The 25,588-nt window shown below is 37.6% G+C and overlaps 1 long non-coding RNA gene across 4 annotated transcripts in view; it reads right to left on the bottom strand.

Moving 5' to 3' along the window:
• The window catches only part of LOC126761176 (uncharacterized), a 302,754-nt gene that overhangs the window by 134,342 nt on the left and 142,824 nt on the right, over nucleotides 1–25,588 (bottom strand). For all 4 annotated transcript variants that reach the window (XR_007667332.1, XR_007667335.1, XR_007667334.1 and 1 more), the window contains exon 4: nucleotides 7,616–7,719. This is a non-coding gene — a long non-coding RNA (uncharacterized LOC126761176). The remainder of the gene's footprint in view (nucleotides 1–7,615; nucleotides 7,720–25,588) is intronic.

Genomic DNA, 25,588 nt, shown 5'->3' with positions numbered 1-25,588 from the left:
CAGTTTCGGCGATTACCTCTGCTTTCAATGAAATTTCATCCCAGCGAGCATTTTTTTTAGATCTGAGAACAGTAAATAGCCGCTGGGGGCCAGATCTGGAGAATAACGGGGATACGGAATCAATTCAAAGCCCAAATCATGAATTTTTGTTACAGTTTTTACTGACTTGTGACACGGTGCGTTGACTTATTGAAACGGCACTGTCTTTGCTGCAAATGCGGCAGTTTTTCAGCGATGCCGTTCTTCAAATGATCCAATAACGATAAGTAATAGTCGCTTCCTCTTTCAAGGTTGTCCATACCCTTCTCAAAATACAGACGACAGAGCCTTGTCAGCCGACTGTTGCCCATTTCCACGCTTCAGAATGGGTTCATCGTGTGCATTTCACTCGGATGACTGTCGATTGGACTTCGGAGTGAAATTGTGGAGCCATGTTTCGTTTCATTCATTGTCATATATCGATGCAAAAACTCGGGTTTATTACGCTTGAACATCGCCAAATGCTGCTCTGAATCATCAACTCGTCGTTGTCATCCAAAATTTGTTTGTGAACTTTTTTGATGATTTCGTCGATAACAGCATCTTTAGGGCGTCTATTGCCTTCATCGTGAAAGGTCCGCATTTCGCCCCGTTCGAATTTAGCAAACCACTTTTCAAAAGTAAATAAAGCCTAAAATATTTTTTAGACCTTTCAGTTGTTATTACACTTCTTATAGTTGTTAATATTTAAATTGTAAACACGCTCCTCACATTTCTGGTTTATAAAGTTTCTCCTCTAGCAAAGAGCACTGGAATTTTTAGCTTTCACTGGTTCACTTACTGAAACACATGTTTCAAAAATCTTATTTAAACAATATGCAACCTTTGTTTAAATTCATAAAACAGTTGTTGAAGAGACCCCTCAACCGCACGGAATTTTCCATCAGCTGCGTGCCTTAAATAAATATAAAAATTTTTAATATAACCTCATAAATATATTTATAAACTTTTTCACTGCCATAACTTTAATATCTTTTGTTGATAAATTTGGCCTAAATATGACACATGAACACTATGAAATGCTAAAGCCTGAAGCTTTCACTCAAATTTTTCGAAGTAAACAGCTAGCTAAAGCGAACGCGGATAGACAAGCATGAAAATAGAACTAAAGTATGGGATCTTCGATCTTTTAAGTCGGCGAAGCGGCTTGTGGCCAATAAAAATTTGTTGGGTGTTCAGCTGCTATTCTCACCAACTCGGTGGGATATCTGAAGGTACGAGCTCCAAAATGTTTAAGCCTTGATTTCGGAAGCAAAAAGTATTTAGAGCTTCTGCAGCTGGCATCCGTTAAGATTATCTACCTTACAACGTAGACGCCGAAATAACCCCCACAATTAGGGAGATGCTAGGCCTACTGAGAGCAAAGAGCTTACTGGATCTCTTACGATCGTTCTTGAGCCAAAAGGATCTTGCGACAACACATGAACCGTTGGTACCCCAGCGCAGATCACATTCCCGCGATCCCAGCTCTTACGACCGATCGTGGACCAAAAAGATCTTGCAACAGCACCTGAACCGTTGGTAGCCCAGCGCAGATCACGCTTCTGCGTTGCCAGCTCGTCAGTTTAATAGTTACCTGTGATTCCCCTGCGATCTGATATGAGATGAGGCATTAATTAATCATTATTGAAGGCACGATTAGTGACCTCAAGGCTACTATCGACAACACCGCAACGATTTTTTTACATACAAGTATCCTCTGGGTAGACAAAAAAACATCCGTTTAAAGGCGAGCTAAAGTGAGAAAGCGAAACATCGCTCACCAAGGTTGTGCGCTGGGTTTGGGACCCCAATGAAAAAACTGAAACAGCCTTGGATGAGAGTCGCGCTTGCGATAATGACCTCTGCAAACACGTTAAGGACCTCAAGGCTACTATCGACGCAATCATATCACAAGTGAATGTGGGGAAATAAGTACATATGTATGTATATAGTAAACCTGTGTGTATTTTTACAGAAGTCAAGATTCGATATTAGTAGGATCAGACAAAAAAGTTCCAACACTAGATTAAGAGCTGGTGTATTGCCAAAAGCAAGAGAAGGTTTCTATGAGTATTTATTCATTTAAGTTTTATGATGTGAAACCCTTGGAAAAAGTATGAAAATTGTTTTTCGCTTAACAGGTCTTGGAATTATAAGGCCTTTCTACGCTCGCAAGGCTTAAGCTTTGCACTCTTCTTCAAAAAATTACTCAACAATCCACTTCAAAATTATGCAACTAAATACATTATTGGTTAGCTTATAAAGCGTTATAGTCGCTTGTGATTTTATTTTTACTGTTTATACCAGCTTATACCAGTTGGTTGTTCGATTCGTCACTCGAATATCATCTTCACCGATTTCTATGGAGTTTTATAAATGGGCATCCTTTGGCAAAAGTATGTAAATTATTTCTCGCTTAACAGGTCTTCGATTTATGGGGCCTTTCGACGCTCGTAAGGCTTAAGCTCTGCATTCTTGTTAAAAAAATTACTCACTAATCCATGTCAAGGTTATACAATTGAATTCAATCGAAGAGAATAGTTGGATACCTTATAAAAGTGTTATAGTAGTCACCTGTGATTTTATTTTTACTGTTTATACCAGCTTATACCAGTTGGTTGTTCGATTCATCACTCCAACATCAACTTCTTCGATTTCTTTTCAAGAAAGAAAAATATCAAGAAATACATGCATATACATACATCTATCACTGTTAAGTTGACAGTTCTTCAAGTAATATTTTGCAAGAAAATTGATGACTCCGGCTACCAAGCTGGTCACCGACTGCTGCTGCTGTGTATTTGCGCGATCATCTTGCCTTAATATGCCATGATCCGCAAGACAGTAGCCTCGATTACGGTTAAATGAAAAGCAAAAAATTATAATGACGATAATAATACAAGATGTGCAACAAAGCAAAATCATGCAACAACTACAGCAACCACACACACAGCCACGCTTAACCAGAACAATAACCGCAAATTAACTTAAATGCAACTTTAAACGAATGAGGCGCGTAAATTACTGTTGTACAAACAAGCGAGCCAAAAAAGAGCAAAAATAATTATAATGACTATTTGCCAGCAAGCAGTAAGCAGCTACAACAACTGCAACGCACAAGCAATCATGGCCAAGCAGCGGCAGAAAGCAGCAACCAGCAGACAGCAGGCCGCGCGGCAAGCACGCCAGCCACTTAAGTAGCCGGCAATGGCTGAGTGGTGATTAGCAAGTAAGCGATTTAATTTATATTCTGCGTTTTAAGTTCAATTTTATTGCCTGCCCGCCTGCCTAACCAGTTAACCTGTCGCTGTGTACACAACATACACACAAAGCTGCATAAAGTTGTGCGCCTGTCCAGTTGCTGGCGACCATCACGGCGCTTTTGTTTGATTGTTGGGAAATTGTTGGCGTAACTTGTTCGTCAGCACCTTCTTTAATGCGTTGGTCATTTATGTGCAATGCCTGTATGTATGTACGCTTATGTGGCAACGTTTTTGAAATGCTTACAGTAGCGGCGCTCCTTGTGCAAGCAGCTTTTAGCGGTGCCTAGTTCTCGCGTCGCTGCAGTGGAAAGCTGCATTTAATTGCCGCCAGCACTGGCAGCGGTATTTGCCGCAACAAGCCTGCTTGCCTGCTCCCTGGAGACGCAAACGTAGCGTTGCCACATTTGCCGTGGAAAGTATTTGTGCGAAAGCGGAAAAGTGTTCGTGCAACACTCGCTTAGGCGATAATTGTGATTGCAACAAGCTTAGTTGTGAGAAAAAACAACAAATAATTGCTGCCTGATTACAGCGCGCCAGCGCGGTGTTGGCTGCTGGGAAGAAGATTGATGTGCATGAGTAGGCGCTTTGCAGCCGCTGGAGTGTTGGTAATTGGTGATTGCAGTGCGAATTGGTTGAATGACTCGCTATTTTATATGCAATTGCTAATTATTATACCCTGTGCAAGGTGTATTTAGTTTGCCAAGGAGTTCGTAACAAACAAAATTGATTGTTGAGTTGTTTCAGACAAGTTCATCTGTGGGTTCAACTGTTTCGACTGTTTCTAAGTATATATGAGGAATAGTCTCTCAGTTTTTGAGTTATCAATTTGAAGTTTTGCAGAAGTTTTTTACTCTGCAAGTAGCTGCTCATTCGACGGAATCGACCATATCGGACCACTATAGCATATAGTTGTCATACAGACTGAACAACCGAAATCGAGCGCTTGTATGAAAAGCTTTTTCATTTGGCGAGATATCTTCGTGTAATTTAAACGTGGAATATTTTCGAAAGTAGCGAAAGCTAAAATCTCCGAAAATCATTTTTAGATCGAACCACTATAGCATATAGCTGTCCTACAATTTGAACGTTCAAAACAAAGTTCTTGTATGAAAAACTTTTTATTTGAAGAGCTGCAAGTAATATTGGAATATTTTAGCTATCGAAAAAACTAAGTTCTTGTAGCGAAGAGCATCTAAAAAGTTGGCTATAAATCTAGATGACGAAAATCATTTTCGAGATCGAACCACTATAGCATATAGCTGTCATACAATTTGAACGTTCAAAACAAAGTTCTTGTATGAAAAACATTTTTATTTGAAGAGCTACCTTTACGAAATTTGGTACAGCATGTTATTTTGAACAAAGCTAAAATCTCCGAAAATCATTTTGAGATCGCACCACTATAGCATATAGTTTCCATACAAACTGAACGTTCAAAACTAAGTTCTTGTATGGAAAAATTTTTTATTTGAAAAGCTATCTCTACAAAAGTTGGCGCAGAGTATCACGCTAAACAGCGCTACAATATCTGAGAAATATTTAGAGATCGGTTTACTATAACATATAGCTGCCATACAAACTGAGCGTTCAAAATCAAGTATTTGTATGGAAACTTCTTGTTTTTGACTAACGACGTTTTCTTATAGTTAAGCTATTTTATAATCAATTAATTATAATTAATAATATTTTTTTTTATTTCAATGCAATTAAATTTATTTTTAAACGGAACTTGCTTATTTTAAATTAATAGTATTACTACATCACCATATTTGGTTGGCTTCATTTACTATTTATACTACATTGCCTTGCTTAAAGCAAATCAATTTAATTCAATAACACTTCAAATGTTATCGTCTGTTCAAATACATACATATATATTATTTATGTATGTATAAGTATACATAAGTAGACACATATTAAAGTATGCTTGAAACTCAAGTACGCCTTTAATACTTCAAGGCAACCGCGCTTATCAGTTAACTACAAAAACTGTAAATTACTTAGACGAAAAATAAACTTGAGTAATTAAATAATGCTAAGTTTGAACTGAATATATTTACTTGCATACATACATAAAAATATACTTAAGTATAAATATACATACATTCATACATATGTACATATTTGCTTATCATCAACGTTTATTACTCACTTCAAAAACTCAAATTCCAGCGTTAACAATGACGACAATGTCTATATACTATATATGCACTTAATTATATCGTTTTAAAAATCGGTTGGCAACAGCGTCTGAATTATGGAAATGAAAACTACAAATATGAATTTTATACTCAACATCCGTTCCAACGAATTTTTCAGTTAGGCTTTTTCCGCCTCAGTGACTCAAAATTGGCACATAGCAACGTTGTTTTTGCACAACAAACATAATTTTTTAGCAGAGAAAAACATTTTGTTTAGTAAATTTATTATATTAAGCAAATGATAAGATAGGTCCATATGTAGCATATGTTGATTAGTCACATAAATACGTACTCACAGAATTATATACTTTGCATTTGCCTGACTGTGAACTCTTATGGATGAGGCCACATGTGGACAATTTCTAGAACTTCCGATTTCACATGTCATGCAAAGCATGAGACAAAAACAAGTAGCTGATGAAATTTCTTTTAGCATTTTATAATGTTTTAAAGTAGCTAAAAAATGTAAATAAATAATTTTAAACAAATAAATACAAACATACACTCATACTAAGTATATGCACATGCTGTTGTGTTATTTAGTGCAAAACAAAATATTTTGCAAAAACTTGAAATTTTGAAATGCTAATTATATACACACATACGTACATATACACACTCATACTATATACCATTGTATGTAGAAAATACTAAAAATATTTTATGGTTTTTAGAAAACATGAGTAGAGCTGAATTTTATAACTAAATAATTTTAAACTTTTTATTTTATTTTTAATTTTTTAATAATATTATTATTATTATTATTATCATTATTATTACTATTATTGTTATTATTATTATTATTTGTTAATACAGTGTAGACTTCCCTGGCGGGATCAGCATCAGGGAGAGGGTTCATTAGAGCTTTTGCTCTGCATATAATATCATGTAATTAAATAAAACCCAGAGAAAATATTAACTTCAGCTACACCGAAACTATAATATCCTTTACAGCTGCATTTCTTCTAGCATAAGAGGGTGTAAAATTAAAAAATCTTCATTTTGACCGGTCAGTTTGTATGGCAGATATATGCTATAGTAGGCCGATCTAAACAAACTCTTTGTAGATTGTACCGCTACTTTGGGCAATAGTCCATGCCAAATTTCGTGGTGATATCTTATCAAATAAAAAAGTTTTCCATACAAGCACTGGATATTGATCGGTCAGTTTGTATGACAGCTATACGACATAATGGTCCGATCTGAACAATTCCTACGCAGATTGTAACATAACCTTGGACGATAATTTAAGTAACATTTCGTGAAGCTATCTTGTCAAATAAAATTTTTTGTCATATAAAGGCTCTAATTTGATCATTCAGTTTGTATGGCAGCTATATGCTATAGTCATCTGATCCGAACAATTTCTTCGCAAATTATATCACTGGTTTAGAAAATGTTCCCAGCAAAATTTCTTAAAGATATCTCATGAACAAGAAAAGTTTTTCTTACAAAAGCTCGAATTTGATAGATCAGTTTGTATGGCAGCTATATGCTATAGTGGTCCGATATTTGCGGTTCTGACAAATGAGCAGTATTTTGAGGAAAAAATATGTATATACACAAAGACGTACGTGATGAAAAAAAGCAAGTTTTAGATCGTTATCTCCAAAACTGACGGTTTAGTGCATGTACATATGTATATACACAAAGACGTACGGAGAGATCGATGAACATGACTAAGCTCGTCATGTCATTTATTTAATATTGTCTATACGATTTTTATTTTTATTATATTTATTTAATATTATACGTAAGTATAATGGTAATGGTATGGTATATCAATACATACATACATATGTTGTATGTACATTTATAGAACCTCCGATCTTTCCTTCCAGGTATCACAAACTTCGTTGTAAACTTAACACACCCTGTATAGTGTAAAAATAATATTTTAACAGATTTCTTCCGGGCACAGGAAGGATTATTCATTATATGTACTACATACATAAATATACATATATGTACGTTATGTATCATACATACATATATATGTACAGCAAATATTTTCATTCGAATAAACTCTAAAATCTACAGAACTAATAACAGACAAACAATGAAACTAACTAATCAACAGGTTACCTTAACCCTAGTAAAATAACGATGGATCCAAAATTACGTACTCACTTTGTTTACGCTCTTGTCTTGTCACGCTCTCTATTGTATTCGGAGCAACTTCAAACGCGCAGTTGAAATAGTCTGTTTTATGCCTTGATGAGTGCCTCATAGCACTGAAAATTAATAAAGTAAATTATTTCAGTTAAAAAACGAATAATTTTGAAACTTTTCACATTCTTAAAATTTAAAATTTTATTTTTTAAAATAAGCTACATCATTAGCATTATATTTCTAGGGTTAAGAATGAATTTGTGTGGATGAATTCAATGATTATTTATTTATTATTTTATTTTAAATGAATTTTACTAGAAAGAATGACGATATGCCGTAATCAATGTGGGTTGTCGTACCTAATACAAAACCGGTATGATACACTTGAGGAGGTCTTAATAGTGAGACCGCAGCGTCTGCTAAAATTCGCGTCAAGCGCTGGCATCCTAAAGGATGACTGCGCCTTTTGGAAGTAGTAACTGAACTCCATCTGGTATTACAAAGTACCAAAACTGGTCTATACGTGGCTCATTGGCATACCAGTTTAACCTAACCTAACCTAACCCAAAGTAAGTATTTCAAACAGCATTCCTACTAAGCTCTCTAATTGAAAATAATTACTTTTTCAAGAAAATACTCTTTACAACTATCAAGAGTATTATTTTGGGTTGAAAAAATAAAAAATGTTATTATCCAAGATTTTCCAGAACCATTTGATTTTATATTTTTTCTATTTCGTACTACTGACTCAATATTCAGTATGTGTGTAGTTTTTGAAAAGTGTAAGAATTTCATCACTAAATTTCGTCACACATTTATATGCTTTATTGTCATACTAAGGGGGTTAGCAGCAAACACACACAGAATCGTATCTGTCGCCAAGCGCTCGTCAATAAAGTATTTCCGCAAATGCAAAAACAAGCTGGTTCGTATAAAAATAACCATTTTCATAGACATTATCAAAGCAATCGAATTTGAATCATCGCGCTCGCGCGTCGTTGACGACAAAAGGCGAGGAGGCAAAGTACGAAAAATGCAAACCAACAACATTAACAACAACAAGTAGGCACTCAACAGCGCTCATCTCCACTAAAAATCACTAAAAAATGTGCAAAAGTCGAAGAAAGCGTTTCGACGTGTGCCAATCGCACACTTTTATAGTTATTTATGTATGTATGTATGTAGAGTTTATTTTACGTTGGCGCACGGCGCTGTACACAGATCAACGGTAAATAAAAGCTTTGCAATGCATATTGTTGTTGTGCTTCTAGAGATTTCGCTGCTTAACGGGCAATGACCAAAAGTCGAAACTGACGCCGAGCAATGATAACAAAAACAACAACAATAAACAAAAAACAACAACAACAAAAACGCTAAAACAACAACAATAAACAAAAACAACAACAACAAAAACGCAAAACAACAACAACAAAGTAAAACAACAACAACAAAGCAAAAAAACAACAAAAAACAAAACCAACAACAACAAGAAACAAAATACAAAAAACAACAACAATAAAAACAACATTTGTTTTTAAGTTCGTCGCTTGTCTTTTTAAGCATGCGTATGTGCGTGTGTGCGTGTTGTTGTGGTTTTTGCAACTAATGGCCTTTTCGCTATACAAAATGTACACAAAGTGTAACTGAAATTCGCAAGCCGCCCGGCAACAGCGGCAAACGGAGCCGGAAGCGTCATAACAGCAACTTCTAATGTACACACATACATACATACACGTATTGTTGCCAGCAACAACAAAAAATGAGGCAAGTAGCACAAGCCCCTTCACAAGCGTGTATATTTATTATTTGCCTATTATTTGTTGTTGTTATTATTTTTGTATTGACGCTTGTTGCTATGTTATTTGTTGGCCTTTTGGCTGACTCATGCGCGACTTTTCGACTCGCTGCTCACCTCACGCGATCACTTTTTCTAAGCAGTTAACATTTTGTTGCTGCAACAATGCGTTGTTACGCCAAATAAACACACTCATACATATATTCGTTACTTATATACATACATATATGTATGTATGAGCGTGTGTGTGTTTCTTCATTGCAGCATGTGCTGTGTGTTTCTTATTGTTGTTGTACAAAAATTTTCCATCAATTTTTATGAAACCCATTTGCAGTTGGCAACAACAAGCGCCATGCTAACTTGGCTCATTGCTTAGCAGCAAGCGTTTGTATGTGCGAGTGTTTCTTGGTAGTTATTATTGTTGTTGCTATTGCTTGTAGTTTTATATTTTTTATTGTGTTTATGTATTATTTTCATTGCAATCGTTTGTTGATCGCTTGCGTTTGGTCAGTTTGGTGCGTTGACTTTTCGACTTGACGATCATTGTCACAGTTTTTGCCTGCCGCTTTAGCTCTTGGCGTCGCTCACATTTTGTTTGTATTGTTCGTGTGGTGTTGCCAAGTGCTTTGCAACGCTTAGTTAACCGCAACTTATTGTGCAACAACAACCATTAGTGTTAGCAATTGGCATAAAACATGTTTCTACTATTATGTTTTGATGGGTATTTGTTGTTGTTGTCGTTGGGTTAGTTACTCAGTGCCATTGTTAATTCGTCAGCCAACGAAGACGTCAAATTACTCACATAAATATCGACAAATTTATGTACCCAAGGGTGTGCAAATCTAATTGGAGACAGTCACAAAAAGCAACCGACGTTTTGCTCACGCACAGTGGTGCAAAATAGCTCAAGTGGTGGACAAAAAAATTATAGATTTGATCAAGCGTCTAACATCACACGAAATATTGTCAATAATAAAATAAAAATAATTCAAGAACTGAGTTTGCACAGTGGGCTTATTGTGAGGGCTCATGCCATACAAATTGAGACTTCCAAATCCAGTGCTTGTATGAAATACTTTTTGATTTGACGAGTTAACTTTATAAAATTTGGCATAGATTGTTGTCCGCGAAAACGGTACAATCTGCGAATAAATCGTTGATATCGGGTCAATATAGCATATAGCTGCCATATAAACTAGCCGTTCAAACTCCAGTTTTTCTATGGAAAACTTTTTTAGTTAACGAGGTATCTACACGAAATTCGGTACAAATTATTTTGTAAAGCAACGCTACATTATATGTAGAAATTGTTCAAATCGGACCACTATAGCATATAGCTGTCATACAAACTGACCGATAAAAATGAAGTACTTGTATGGAAAACTTTTTTATTTGATGAGGTATTTGCACAAAATTTGGCATAGAATATTATCAAAGGCAAGAGCATAATCTGCGAAAGAATTGTACAAATCGGATCACTATAACATATAGCTGCCGTACAAAACTGATTCATCAAAATGCAGTCGATGTATGGAAAACTTTTCTATTTGACAAGATATCTGCACAAAATTTGGCATATATTATTATCTGGAAAATCGCTACAATCTTCGCACATATTGTTCGGATCGGCCGACTATAGCATATAGCTGCCATACAAACTGAGCAAACAAAATCAAGATAAAATTTTATTTAAAACATTTTTGCTATAAAAATTGCACCTATGAAGGCCTTTATAGCTTCGGCACTTTTTTTATGTTTTTATTTCCACCACCTCCAAAATCTTACGATAACAGCCCACTGTGCCTGCGCATACGGTCGTATCATCATTCGTTGACCTAAACCATCAGTTAAGCGGCACGCTGACTTAGCAACACAACACTGACTTATAGGCAGTTAGCAACAGCGTTAAGCTGAGCTCAAGCAATGCAAAAGTAACCACAGAAGACAGCAGTAACAACAAAAAATAATAGCAACAACAATGGCAGCAGTACACAGGCATAAGAAAGACAGATGTGGTGTAAAGCGAAATTAAGCCAAAAGACCGAACAAACGGCAGTAGAAAAAAAATCGAAACGGGTGTCAAAATAACAACAACAATAGCTGCTTTAAGTGTAATAAAACAACAAAAACACATGTATGTATGTATGCATATGTATATAAAAATAAGTAAATGATGCGCGTACAAACAAATTTGGCGAAGCTTCAACAATCAAGCGTTAAGCTGTGAGCTGATCACGCGATAATAACTGCAGTAATGACGTTGATCCAGCGGCTACAAGCATAATAATGAGCAGCAGCGGTTAATTACATATACATAAATGTATATATAATATATTTACATACATACAAACACACACAGAAACGTAAATATCACTAAGAGTCTGTTGATGAGTAACTTTATCGTCTTTATTTGCGCACAGCAGCAGCAACGACAACGTCAGCAACAATAACAACAACATGAGCAACAAAAACCACACTGCCAGCAACAATAAGAACATCATGCACAACAACAACAACCCACACATTAACCGCAACACAAATTTGTTGCTGTCGCTCGACTGCAATCGCTCGTGTTGAACACGTTTTCCGCTACCACAACGCTTATTGTTGTTGTTGTTGCTGCGCTTATTGTCTGCCGATCGTCGATATTTTATGCGCGCAGCTTTGCATACACTCACAAGCACACACACACAATATGCTGCGCGATTGCTACTGCCTTGGCAGCGGCTGCTGCTGATGAGTAATCTTTATTGCTTCGCCTTTTGTGCGGCCGCTGTGCGATTTATTGTTGCCAATCAAGCGTAGAAAGTCACGTTATTTGTGCGCTGACTTACTGCAGTGTCTTAACTGTCGCACGAGCACCGAAAAAAGCAATCGCACAACGCCGGTTTATCAGGAACGGCGGTTCGTTGCGCCAATTTGGCTGGTCACTTTTAAATTTAGCTCGCGCAAATTGGTGTTTTTCTTCGCAAAATCATCATGCGGCTGGTAATTTTCGTAAGCTTAGTAGACAGCGCGTCATAAACTTGATTTCGAGTTTGATCAGAAATATACATACATACATACATATTTATTTCCAGCCCGGGAAGTATGATTTGTAAACCACAATTAGGAAGTTTGGCGTGAAGAAAGCGTCAAAAAGCAAATACTAACAGAAAGAAAGCGTGCAAGTAGTCGAAAAAGGTCGCAATTCAAAGTTTAGTATAAACACAGAAGCACCTTTATTTTCAATATCCAACACTAACTTCTCTTTCTTTGAGTCCCCTGGAGGTTAAGATCACGCCAGAACAGAATATGCGAAACATAGGATGAGTTGGATTCTTCGTCTTATTTGGCACTACAACCGTGGGTTGGTCTGGGCTGAGAACTCAAAACTTCAGCAGTTAACTCTTCTTCTTCTTATTTGGCACTACAACCGTGGGTTGGTCTGGGCTGAGAACTCAAAACTTCACCAGTTAACTCTTCTTCTTCTTATTTGGCACTACAACTCTGGGTTGGTCTGGGCTGAGAACTCAAAACTTCACCAGTTCACTCTTCTTATTCTTATTTGGCACTACAACCGTGGGTCGGTCTGGGCTGAGAACTCCAAACTACGCCAGTTACCTCTTCTTCTTCTTTTTTGGCACTACAATCATGCGTCGGTCTGGGCTGAGAACTCAAAATTTCGCCACTTGCCTCTATCCTGCCACGCCAGTTGCACATCCCAAATGCAGACAGGTCATTTGTTTCCGTTGTCCACCCATAGTTCTCGAGTCGAAGTAGCTTTCGCAGGCGGATCATCTTCTATGCGAACGACATGGCCTAAGCAGCGCATTCGTTGAATATTTTTGCGCTTAAATATTATATATCCACGTCGCCGTAGATTTCATAAGGTTCGTGGTTCCATATCTTCTTCGATATTCATCACTCACGCGCCTGGCTTGCAAAACCTTACACCGAATGTTCCAAGTGGTTGCTCATCTCGAAACGTCATCGTCCATGTTTCTACGCCGTTAAATATGAGGGGAGTAATGAGAGACTTACAGAGCGTAATTTTTTCGTCGATAGATTAGGTTACAAGGCCAGTCAAAAGATGGCGCCTACGTGCACAGCTAAAAACACAGATCCATTGTAATACCCTACAGCTTTGACAGTTAATTTTTAGGGTTGATCCAAAAATCCACGGATCTCACTTGAGCAGATATTTGTCCTTTGTGTGCGTCGACAGGTTTTTCGACCAAATATGTAGCCTTACCGCATGCACGCTCATAAACAATATCCAGTGAAAACTCCTACTAATATGAGATGAGTAGTTCGGTCCTTGAGTAAGCTGGAAGAGGAGTCTCGCGCTCGCACAGAGACATGCACGCTCATAAGATAATATACAGTAGGCTCCTCCAGATGCTGTGAGATAAGTCTCGTTGCGAGCATGAGGTTCAGTGGATCCCCCGCGTTCCGTCCTTGAAGAATGTCGCACAGAACTCCGCTCAATATCTATTAAGATGCTGTAAGATGAGTCTTGTTGCGAGCTCGATCTCGAAGAAGAGTATGGCAGTCCCACAGCACCTAGTTGTTGACCAGCGCCTGCAAAGCCAGCGCTACAACTCAAGAGGACTACGGAACACCAGCTCATTAACAATCCGTTATTATTGAGACAAGGGCGCTCCCCTTCGCGCGCAAAGCAGCGGATAAGTGGCTCAGCATTTCAAAAACACATTTTTTAAATTAAATTAATGCTACAAATAATCTGTATTGCTTCAATCGAGCTCCGAATTATTGCAATTATCTAAAAAAGATTGTGTGCTTGCTACTTTTCAATTTTATATTCTGCTCTACAATCTGGGTGATTCATTTAATTGCAACATCAACTATCTGAACTACCTGTTCACCTCAATGTCAATCAGCTTTTCAGGGTAATTGGACACGAAAGACATAAAATTAAGTCAAGAGCCAATGAAGGCAACGGAGTGAAACCGCAGCCACGCTAGAGCGCAGAGTTACCAAGTGCTTATGTAATTACCCTACAGATAACAAAAAAAAAACAAAATACGACAAATATCTAGGGCAAAACTGGTGTGTGGATGGTGAAAAAAGGAATTAAGAAGTAACTAGTTGCAAACTAGTTATAATAAAGATGGATTTGACACGCATTTATTGATATAACAAGAGAAGACGTCAATTTTGTTTGCACTGAAGTTGTAGTAGCCTTCACAAATAAAAGGGGTTCCATCAGACGACGAGCTCGAGTTGCCGCGAGAATCCAGAGTGACCCTTGTGCAGCTTCGTTCTAGATACTGTAGCAGGTTAACTCCTACTTATTCAGAATTGACCGCGGCATATCAAATATATGTCCAGCATGCAAGCAGTTTCAACATGACTCTAACCACCTCTTTGCATGCCCAGTTAACCCTACACATCCGACATCCCACTCTCTATGATCCGACCCCGTCGGAACAGCATGTTTCCTACCGTTGCATGACCTCGATGACAACCTATCTGAACTTTGCCACCCTAACGGGTATAAATACCGTCAGCTTTTATGAGAGCTATATGCTATAGTGATCCGATATAGACGCGTGCGACACAAGAGCAGCTTTTCCGAGAAGAGAGGATGTGATCAACATTTCAGATCGATTTCTAAAAGCTGAGGGTAGACAGACAGACGGGCATGACTAAATCGACTCAAACTTAAAATGCCTCGTTCCGGGTATAAATAGCTAAACATCAACACTGCTGGTCTGATGGTCTGGTCGCTCATGGTATAATAATGAAATCGACTGGTTTAAGAAGCAGTACCAAAGCAATCGTAAGCAGACTAAGTTCCAGTGTCATATCTGTAATGTTGGACCGCTTTACTATTATTACTGTTGTTTCTAATATTAAAGTTTCTGATTATATGGCCTTTGGTGTTGTTGTTGTGCTGCTGAAACGTGATGTTGCTAACAAAATACTACTTGCTGCCAGGCGCGAGATGCGAGACGCGCTGCTTGCAAAAATAATAAAGATGGCTAAGTCCAAAATAAAAACCGTTTCCAAAGGAAAAACGACAACATCAGCAGCTACAAATTATGGGATTCGCTTGCTAGTTGTTGTTGTTTTGGTGCTACTGTTGACTTCAACTTTTGGAGCAAACAACAGCTCGATTTACCATCACTCGTAGGCAGATGTGGCAGTGGTGGTGTTGTAGTAGTTTTAGGGAGGGAAAAAACATTTGAAATTGTGAGAGATGTGTTCTTAAATGTATTCATCTCGATACCCAGCATTCATTATTGGATCATATTCGACCGAAGACAGTGGAGAGTAGATACGGTGCCGTTCGCAGCAACTCAGACGAACGTATGAAACGACTTCGGCGCATTTTACTTCCCGATCTTAAATTGAAAGCGTACAGAATGCAGATTTTACAAGAACTGTAGCCTCTCGACCTTACCAAGCGACATCGCTTCGCTCTATGGGCTCTTAAAAAGTTCCAAAAAGATACGACGTTTCCGAGCCAAATTTTGTTTAACGATGAAACCAATTTCTGGCTCAATGGGTATGTAAACAAGCAAAATTGCAGTATTTGGGACGCAGAGCGACCTGAATATATTCAAGAGCTGCCATTTCGTCCAGAAAAAAAGCAACGGTTTGGTGTGGTTGTGGGCCAGTGGAAGCATCGGTCCATATTTCTGCAAAAATTATGTCGGTGAGAACATAACCGTCAATGGCGACCGTTATCGCGCCATGATGACCGACTATTTGATGCCTGAAAATGAAGCTTGTAACCTCGGCGACATTTTGTTCCGACAAACCGGCACCCTCTACCCACACATCGCATCAATCAGTGGATTTATTGAGAGAGCACTTCGTTGAGCACATAATTTCTAATTTTGGCCGGATTGGCCACCAAAATCGTGTGGGGATATGTAAAGTCTATAAAGTCTCTGCGGGCAATACCGCTTCGATTCAGGCCTTGGAAAAAACATTACGCATATCATACGCCAGTTACCAGTCGAAATGCTCGAAGGAGTCATCGAAAATTGGACGTAACGCATGGACCATCTGAGACGTAGCCGCGGCCAACATTTAAAAGAAATAATCTTCAAAAAATAAACATTCCCCATTAAATTTGAAGTTTCTGTATTTTTACTTAAAAAACAGTGGGAACATCGAAATGAATATTCCTTTATGTACTTCCACCATATTCATAGTAGATTTGAGGTGTCTTAAGGGAGCAAAAAATTGTTTTTGGTAAGATTCACTTTGTTAAGTTTTATCCAAGGAGATTTCCCGAAAATCGCCTATTGGTAGGATTTCAAACTAGTTAAGCACCTTAAGCCCCTTTTTGAAGCAGCCTCACAACGCACAGTATCAGCCGCCACTGGCAGACTGCTGCTTACATGCTCTTCAGACTGTCTTTGCCATTTTTGTAGCGTCTTTTACATATATTTTGTTGTTGTTGTTGCTATTTTTTGCTGATGTTTTCTGTTGCTATTGCTGCCTTGGGCGCTTTGATCTTGATGAACTTGATCGCGTGGCATACATTCTGTTTGTTGCTCTTGTTAGTGCTGACAGTACAACGAAAACATTTATTAACATTATCATCACGAAAGCAACATGAACAACAACAGCAATTACAACAGACAACACCAAAAGCCATAAAACAACATTAACTCAGCTCTGTAGATTGCTGTTGTTATTGTTTTTTGTAGAAATAGGAGCTCGAGCACAACATTATATTTTTTATATGGACCATATATTCTAATTTCGTTGTCGGAAAACATCCGATTGCCGGCAGATAGCTATAAAAAACTAAGCTTTAGCTAAAGCAACAACAATAGCAATAATAATATCGCGTCGACTATCGTATTTCTCTTTTTAGAGAGGTTAATGGCTGTGGCGTGCCGGCCGCCCCCCGCGTCTTTGGCGCAAACAGCGCGCATGCGCAGCCGCCAACTCAAATGGCGTAAGCAGCCCACTTTTGTGCACAACAACAAACAGTTTTTTTCGACAGATTTCCCTTGCGGATTGCTGTGCACTCGCCGCTCGTCACTCGCCAGTACTTTCTAATAGCTGTAGTTAGCTTGTTGTTGTTATTGTTGTTGTTGTTGCGGTCAGCGTTGATATGCCTGATCTATTGTCTGCGCTAACGGTGCTGTCTACTTATTTTTCTGCTTTTTGCTTTAACCTTTCAATGTTTGTTGTTGGCTGCAGCACGCTGCCGATACGCTGCGCGTTATAGCAACGGTTTATAAGACGCTTGCTGCTCGCGCTTTTTTATGACTTGTTCGTGGCAAAACCTTCTGTTTTGCTATTGTTGCATTGTGCAGTAGTTTGCTTTTTGGTTGTTAGATTGCACATTGTTAGCCGCTTCAGCGTCTTGTCTGGCCATTAAGCGTCTAATTGTTGCCAGCTCGCGGCTGCTGGCTGTTGTTTGCTTTATTGTTGTTTTTTTTTCTTCATCTACTTAACTTTCCTACTTTGCCGTTACTCGTTGCTCGTTGCCACTGCTTTGCTGCGCCGTGTTTGCTATTGGCGTTCTTCTAGGTCTGGCCATTATTGCCACTGGGTTGCTAGCTTTAATTTGGCTTTTCACCTCTTGCTGTCAGTTACAGCTATGACATGACTAACTTAACATTAAAAACTATAAGAAACTATTGTCTAAAAATGTGTTGTTTGCAATTTTTTTGCAAACTTTATTGCCACGCCGGCGAAATTTTAAGTACTAACAAATTTGCAAGGAAAAAGAAAGTTTGTAAATTTATCGTTTGCTTATATTTAACTCTATTTCAGAGATAGTTCCAGAATTGGATCACATTTTGAGGTTATGTAGTAAGCAAATAAGAAAAAAAGTTAACTTCGATGGCACCGAAACAGAAATTTAATTTTGATCGAACAGTTTCTATGCGAGCTACAGGTATCCTCATATAATTTATAGTTATAGTGGTAAGGCTGAGCTCAGGCTACTACCGGGGTCAAAGCTGGCAGTAGGAACCCCGAAACGGATCAGTTTGAAAAAACGCTGATGAGGGCAGTATACGGTTACCTCAGTAGGTAAGAATGACATCTTGCCGAAATAAGTGGCAAGCTAATACTCTTCTCACCTCCGTCTATTTAAAATCCTGACAAGTCTTCAAGTACGTTCAATGCACGTCGCCATATTTTTTTGCCCGCACAGGTTCAGTTGCGACGAGCTCCTGATACGTGCTCATACCTAACTCTAAAAATAAGCACGCATAAGGACTTGTGTCAATCCCGGCGTGGTCTCCCTGCTTGCATAGATAACCACAAGGTTCATAAAGGCTAACTGTAACAACGTGTGGAGCTAGCGCCTTAAAGCGGAGATCCGCCAAAAAAAAAAGGAATACACCGAAAAACAACAACAAAAAAAAACGAATACAAAGTAAAAAAAATACAGATGGCCAAGACGAGGAATACGGCACCGTCTTCCGTAGAAGTAGTAGGATACTTAGATCTCCTATACTCACCGTCGCTTCAAAACTACTAGACAAAACTGAAGAAAAGACAGCCTATAGAGAAAGTCCAGCCACACAAACACCTTCGGCAAACCAAGGAGAAGGGAAGAGCCCCCAGCTGCCACTAATAAGGTCCAGGGAGGACAAGGAAGATATATTGTCAAATAAAAAAGTTGTTCATACAATAACTTGTTTTTTATCAGTTTGTATTGCAACTAACGGATTTTTCAATAGGAACGCCACAAAAGTAGACCGATAGGAGCAGCAAACGACGTCAAATTTTTTTCAGCTCTTTTGACATTTCTCTTCAGCAAGGTTTGCCATTTCATCATGAAAAGATATACGATCCAACAACGCGTCGAAATTATTAAAATTTACTACAAAATTCGGAGTCAGTAGCCTCAGCTTTAAGAGCGCTACGTCCAATTTATAGTCATAATCGTCCTGTTAGATCAACAATTAAGCGTCTAGTGGAAAATTTTCAATTCAAAGGCACAGTACAAAATTTTCCCATGTCAGTGAGACAAAGAAGTGCCCGTAGTGTCGAGAATATTGCTGACGCTAGCGCATCAATTGAGGAAGACCCAAATTAGTCGCTCACACGTCGTTCTCAAGCGTTGGGCATCTCTGTGAGTTCGTTGTGTCGAATCTTACGAAAAGATCTTGGCTTACAACCTTACAAGATGAAATTGACGCAAGAACTGAAGTCGCTTGCCACCAAAATCGTCGTATGTTCGTGCTTTGGGCTGAGCAACAACTTGAAAATGATCCGAATTTTCAACGAAAAATCATCTTCAGCGATGTGGTTCATTTATGGCTGAAAAGCTTCGTCAATAAGCAAAATATTCGTTATTGGTCCGGCAGCAATCCAGACGTGCTCCATGAGTCACTATTCCCGAAAAAAACTGTTTGGTGCGGTTTATGTGCCGGCGGCGTCATTGGGTCGTACTCCTTCCGTGATGATCAAACCGGCACGTTACTATGAATGGGAATCACTATCGCTCAATGATAACCGAATATTTTGGCACCGATTTGGATGAGATGGACTTGGCCAATATGTGGTTCCAACAGGACGGTGCCACAAGCTACACAGCGAGTGTCACAATCGATTTATTGTAAACCAAGTTTGGTGAACGTGTTATCTCACGAAATGGTCCAGTCAATTAGTCGCCTCGATCGTGCGAATTGACGCCGTTAGACTATTTCCTGTGGCACTACGTCAAATTTATGGTCTTTTGCCAACAAGCCAGCGACGATTAATGAACTTCGTACGAATATCGAACGTGAAATTGCAGCGGTAACGGCCGATTTATGCCGTCGAAAATTGGGTTCAGCGCCTGGACTTCTGCCCAACACGGCATGCAAAATAAATCGAGTTCCATACATAATGGCATCGAATGTACTTTCACAGGAATAAAAACGTTTGATATCCCAAACCGTTTTTGTTTTATTTACTTTTGTAGCGCTGTTATTGAAAAACTCGTTATATGAATGTTTTCTTTATTGAAATAAAAATAATTCTTATTCGTCCTCCAAAAAAATTAAAAAAATTAAGTCAAGTAAAAAAATAAGTAAATATGTCTATGCCTGTCAAGACACGTAACCAAACCACACAATAAATACATGCACATACTTAAGTATGTTTACATGTTATATACATATATGTATATGTATGAATTTATATGTAAATATGTACATGTTAATATCTTTTGTAAATAAATAAGTAAATTCAATTTTGTAACAAGTCAGCCGATACGACTGCTATATGCAAACAAATACAAATGTACATACATACATACATATGTATGTATTTAGAAATATATTTATAAATAATATTCTATCATTCGGAAGGGTTTGCTCTTTCCTACATGTCTACTTTACATATGATTTATCTACATATACATTTCATATTTACCGTAAGCAAGCGCAGATGGATAGGTGCCTTGACGTTCAGTGACTACCCCAACGCGCTGCTTATTTGCTGATTATTTACTTTTGTACTGATAATGTTGATATATTTTTTAAATACTATACATACATACATACATATATTATTGTGAAATTCAAGATCTTGGTGTTGTGAGACTTTGGGGCGTCTACGTGCCGAATGGATCGCAAGCTATCGTCAAAAAGGAGCACAGTCAGCACAGCAAGTTGCCATTGTTTGCTGTTGTTGTGGCGATTGTTTTGACAAATATTGCAGCGGATGGTCGAAAAAATATATGTACATATGTATGTATGTATATTTAATTATAAATATAAATAAATAAGCTGGCATATAAGTAGATATAAACACATAGAACAACAGCTACATATAGTGCTGTCATACATACATCTGGTAATGCTATAAAACCTTGAATTTGAAGACTAAAGACGTAATAGCAAAAAAAATATATGTATATTATTTAATGAATTAATAAGCGGAAATGTAAATGCATAAACACATTTCTATATACATACATATGTAATAATAATATACATATTTATCTATATCGTCACCTAAAATGAAAAATAACATAACATCATTTTTCATAAATTTAAAGGCGAAGAAAAAACGATATACTTACTTACTTATGTACTTATGTATGTATTAGAAACCACTCAAATTGAAACAAAATTTGAGTTTTGGTTATAAAATGATTATAAAATGGTTAAATATTGGTTATATCCTTCTGTTTGTCCATCTGTATATCCGATATCTTTTGAGCTATCGATACGAAATTTTGCATATGTTCTTTTCTGCACAAAAGCCTGCCCATTTGTTGGAATCGCCGACATCGGACCACTATAGCATATAGCTGCCATACAAACTGATCGATGCAACTCAAGTCCTTGTATGGAAAACTTTTTTATATGACAAGCGATCGTCAGGAAAATCGTTAAGGATTATTACCTTTAGTATTACTACCATCTCGCAAAAAATTTTCCAGTTCGGACTACTCTATCATATAGCGGTCATACAAACGGAAAGTTCAAAATCAAGATATTGTAGGGAAAACTTTTTCATTTCATGAGATATTTTCATGAAATTATTAGTATAAGTACTTTCTAAGCAAAATATGCAATATTCGAGAAAATTGTTCAGATCGGACTACTCTATCATATAGCGGTCATACAAACGGGAAGTTCAAAATCAAGATATTGTAGGGAAAACCTTTTCATTTCATGAGATATTGTCATGAAATTATTAGTATAAGTACTTTCTAAGCAAAATATGCAATATTCGATAAAATTGTTCAGATTGGACAACTATAGCATACCTATACATACTTAGCTGTCATACAAACTGATCGATTCCAATCAAGTGCTTTTGCGGAAAATTTTTTTTTTTGACAAAATATCTCTAAGAAATTTGGCACAGTGTATAACTAAAATCAACGCCACAAAAGGGGCTTAAGTCTAGCAAAAGGATGATGTAATACAGTACAGTTAAGCATTAGCCCGTGAAAAACAATCGTCGTCCCTTTCACAAAGAAAAGATCTCTTCCGGGCTTGAGACTAATAACACTTGGTAGCAGAGAATTGGAGCTATCTAAAAAAGTGAAATTCCTAAACTTCGCATTAGACTTAACCATATGGTGGAATAGGCATGTGGAATTAACACTTTCCAGAGCCACCAAAGCGCTCATGATATGCGGACGTCTAGCCGGTAGAAACTAGGACTGCAAGCCAGGTATCATCAGGTGGCTGTATAACATGATCGTAAGGCCTATTATCACTTATGGTGCGATTTCTTGGGCAGTGAAGGTCTTCAGCTAACAAAGCTGCAAAAACTCGCTTGCGTATGCGCTTCACTGGAAGTCATGCTGAAGCTCAGACCGGTGCAGCTAGTGATCACACAGGCTGCAAAGCTTACGAAATTTTCACTGAAACTTTAATTTTTTCGTTAAAATATCTGCCAAAAATCCAATTTTCAGTTTATTTTTTTCCAAAAATTTCAGAATTTCATTGTTAGTAGTGTATATTTGTAACAATAAAAAATTCTAATAAAATAATGGGTTGTCAAAAAAGTCTTGCGGTATTTTTATTGATTTTTTTTTTGTTTTATTGAAATTGAAATGAATTTTTGATGACTCATGCCCAGCTCTTGACCGATGCTACGGCTGCTACTATGCCGGTCTCTTTCGACCAATTCAGCGATTTTATCGCAATTTTCGACGACAGGCCTTCCGGCGCATCTTCGACCACCTCTACACCAGAACGAAAACGTTGAAACCATCGTTGAGCGGTGGAAATGGAAACTGTATCGGTCCATAAACTGCACAAATTTTATTGGTGGCTTGAGATGCATTTTTGCCTTTATCGTGGTGGTACTGTAAAATATGCCGTATTTTCTCTTTATTTTGCTCCATGTTTGCGACGCTATAACTCACGAACGACTTAAAAGAAACGGCAATCAATCAAACACGTGTTAACGCGTGAAATGAGCTTTCCAAAAAGGTATAGCATGACCCGATGCGACGAATAAAACTAGAACTACGCGCTTTCAGCGCCAACTAGCAAAAATACCGCAAGACTTTTTTGACAACCTATTATTTCATTTTTATATGAGAAAAAAATTGTTGAAAAAGGCTGTTTTTACCCGAGGAAACCCATGTAATCCATAACAACTGTCCAGAAAATCTAAATATAAATATTTTTGTATGCGTTTTTGCTATAAAAATTCAATGTGTTGGGTATTATAGCCGCGTTGCTGCTGAAGTTAAATTTTTTTATCTGTTTTTTTTCTTAACACCTGTTCGAATGTTCTTTGTGGTGCGATCGTTAGTGAGTCATGCCTTCAATCGCTTTGTAGGTAATATACTTTGTGTTTATACGCACTCGTATATGCCCGTAAGTCTAACCGTAATTCTAACCTAAAGTCATATTCATCAATCATACGATATTAGTGCAAAGCTTACAGCACTTACAGCCGTCCCACAGCCTACCTCAGCTATTGCGCTTGTTGTGCTGGGTTTTGTTTGTATTTGTAGTGTTAACAAACTCCTTTGTTTCAGGCAGCAATAGCGCTTAGTAAGCACCATAAATTCATTACATATATACTTATACATATGTATGTACATTGTATATATACGCTTATATAACAATTGTATCTGGGTATATAAAGTTTATTGATTGATTGCCCATTGTCATTGCTCCCGTTAGCCTTATCGCATTCAACACTGCTTAAGCGCTAAAACAGTAATTGTGCTAATTTTAATGGCAATAAAATTCTCAGTTTATAAAGTACAATAAAATACGACACATAAAACTTTATTACTTTGCGATAATTATATAAATATGTGTGTATAGTTTGTATATGCATAGTAAGTATATAACATTATAGTTGGCTAGTGGTGATTTATTGTCCGCTTATGGTTGTCAGTCGGTACTTGCATTTGAGTTAGCGCACCGCTGACCTCTCCGCCGCATCGTCGGCAAGCGCTTGCCAATAATCACAGCCACCCAACCAATTACTCAGCAATTGCTCTACACACACACACGCATACACACATGCACTAGCAAATGCTGATTTCGCTTACGTGAAATTGAGTTTAGAGCACCGCCACACAATGCCATCAGCGCATCGCAGCTACTGAAGCTTGCATGTGTTTGTATGTGGCTCGGAGTCACTTGGTCGCCAGCGTGTCTGCGCTGTTCGAGTGACTAAGTATAGCACAGAGTTATAATATTCAGTTAGTACGGGTATGAAATGTGTATGTATGCACATGCACATATGTATGTATGTATGTATACAAGTCACTCGTCTTTTTGTGCCGCTCTACTTAGATTAAAAATTTCAGCGCGCTTTTTTGCTTGCTGTCTACAGAATATTATATACTTAGTATATGTACATACACATACATACATATGTATACTGCTACATGCTGGCACAGCAATACTTCTTGCTTCGACATACTTATGTATATATATATTTGTCTCTCTATATAAGTATGTACATATATAAGTACATTTGTCACATATGTCTGTCTCAATCGCGAGGATAATTGCGAAAGTCTCTAGCACCTCAGCGCACTTGATTATACAATTTTATTACTATATATGTAATTATCAATTGACTTTGCTAACTAAATGACTGCACATTCACTATATAGACATACATATATACATACATACTTTCAAACATACCTTCATACAAACTCATACACTTAGTAAATTTCTTCATAGTTACTGATGCCTTTATATAAATTTCTATTAAACGTGACAATTTGCTCGTAATACTGAATATTGTTTTGTTCGGCGAAAGATTTCATCAGCCATATTTCGAAAAAAACTAGGCTTGTAACTGATAACAAGAAAAACGTTATCTGCGGCTGCACCGAAGCTATAACACCCCACAAAGCTGCATTTCTCATAGCATGACTAGCCCTTTTCCTCGATTTTGACCGGTCAGTTTGTATGGCAGCTATATGCTATAGCGCTCCGATTTGAACGATATGTTCAGAGATTGTAGCAAAACCTTTGACAAAAATACATGCCAAATTTCGTGAAGATATCTCGTCAAATAAAAAAAGTTGTCCCTACAAGAACTTCAGTTCGATTGATCAGTTTATATGGCAGCTATATGCTATAGCGCTCCGATCTGAACAATATGTTTGGAGATTGTAGCAATGGCTTTGACAAAAATACATGGAAAATTTCGTGAAGATATCTCATCAAATAAAAAAGTTGCCCCTACAAGGACTTCAGCTCGATTGATCAGTTTGTATGGTAGCCATAAGCCACAGTGGTCCGATCTGAACAATATATTCAGAGATTGTA

Source organism: Bactrocera neohumeralis, chromosome 6 (assembly GCF_024586455.1).
Source record: "Bactrocera neohumeralis isolate Rockhampton chromosome 6, APGP_CSIRO_Bneo_wtdbg2-racon-allhic-juicebox.fasta_v2, whole genome shotgun sequence".
In the NCBI taxonomy this organism is placed as follows: Eukaryota; Metazoa; Arthropoda; class Insecta; order Diptera; family Tephritidae; genus Bactrocera; species Bactrocera neohumeralis.
The sequence above is the reverse complement of the archived record's forward strand: the minus strand, read 5'-3'. Positions and strand labels throughout refer to the sequence as shown.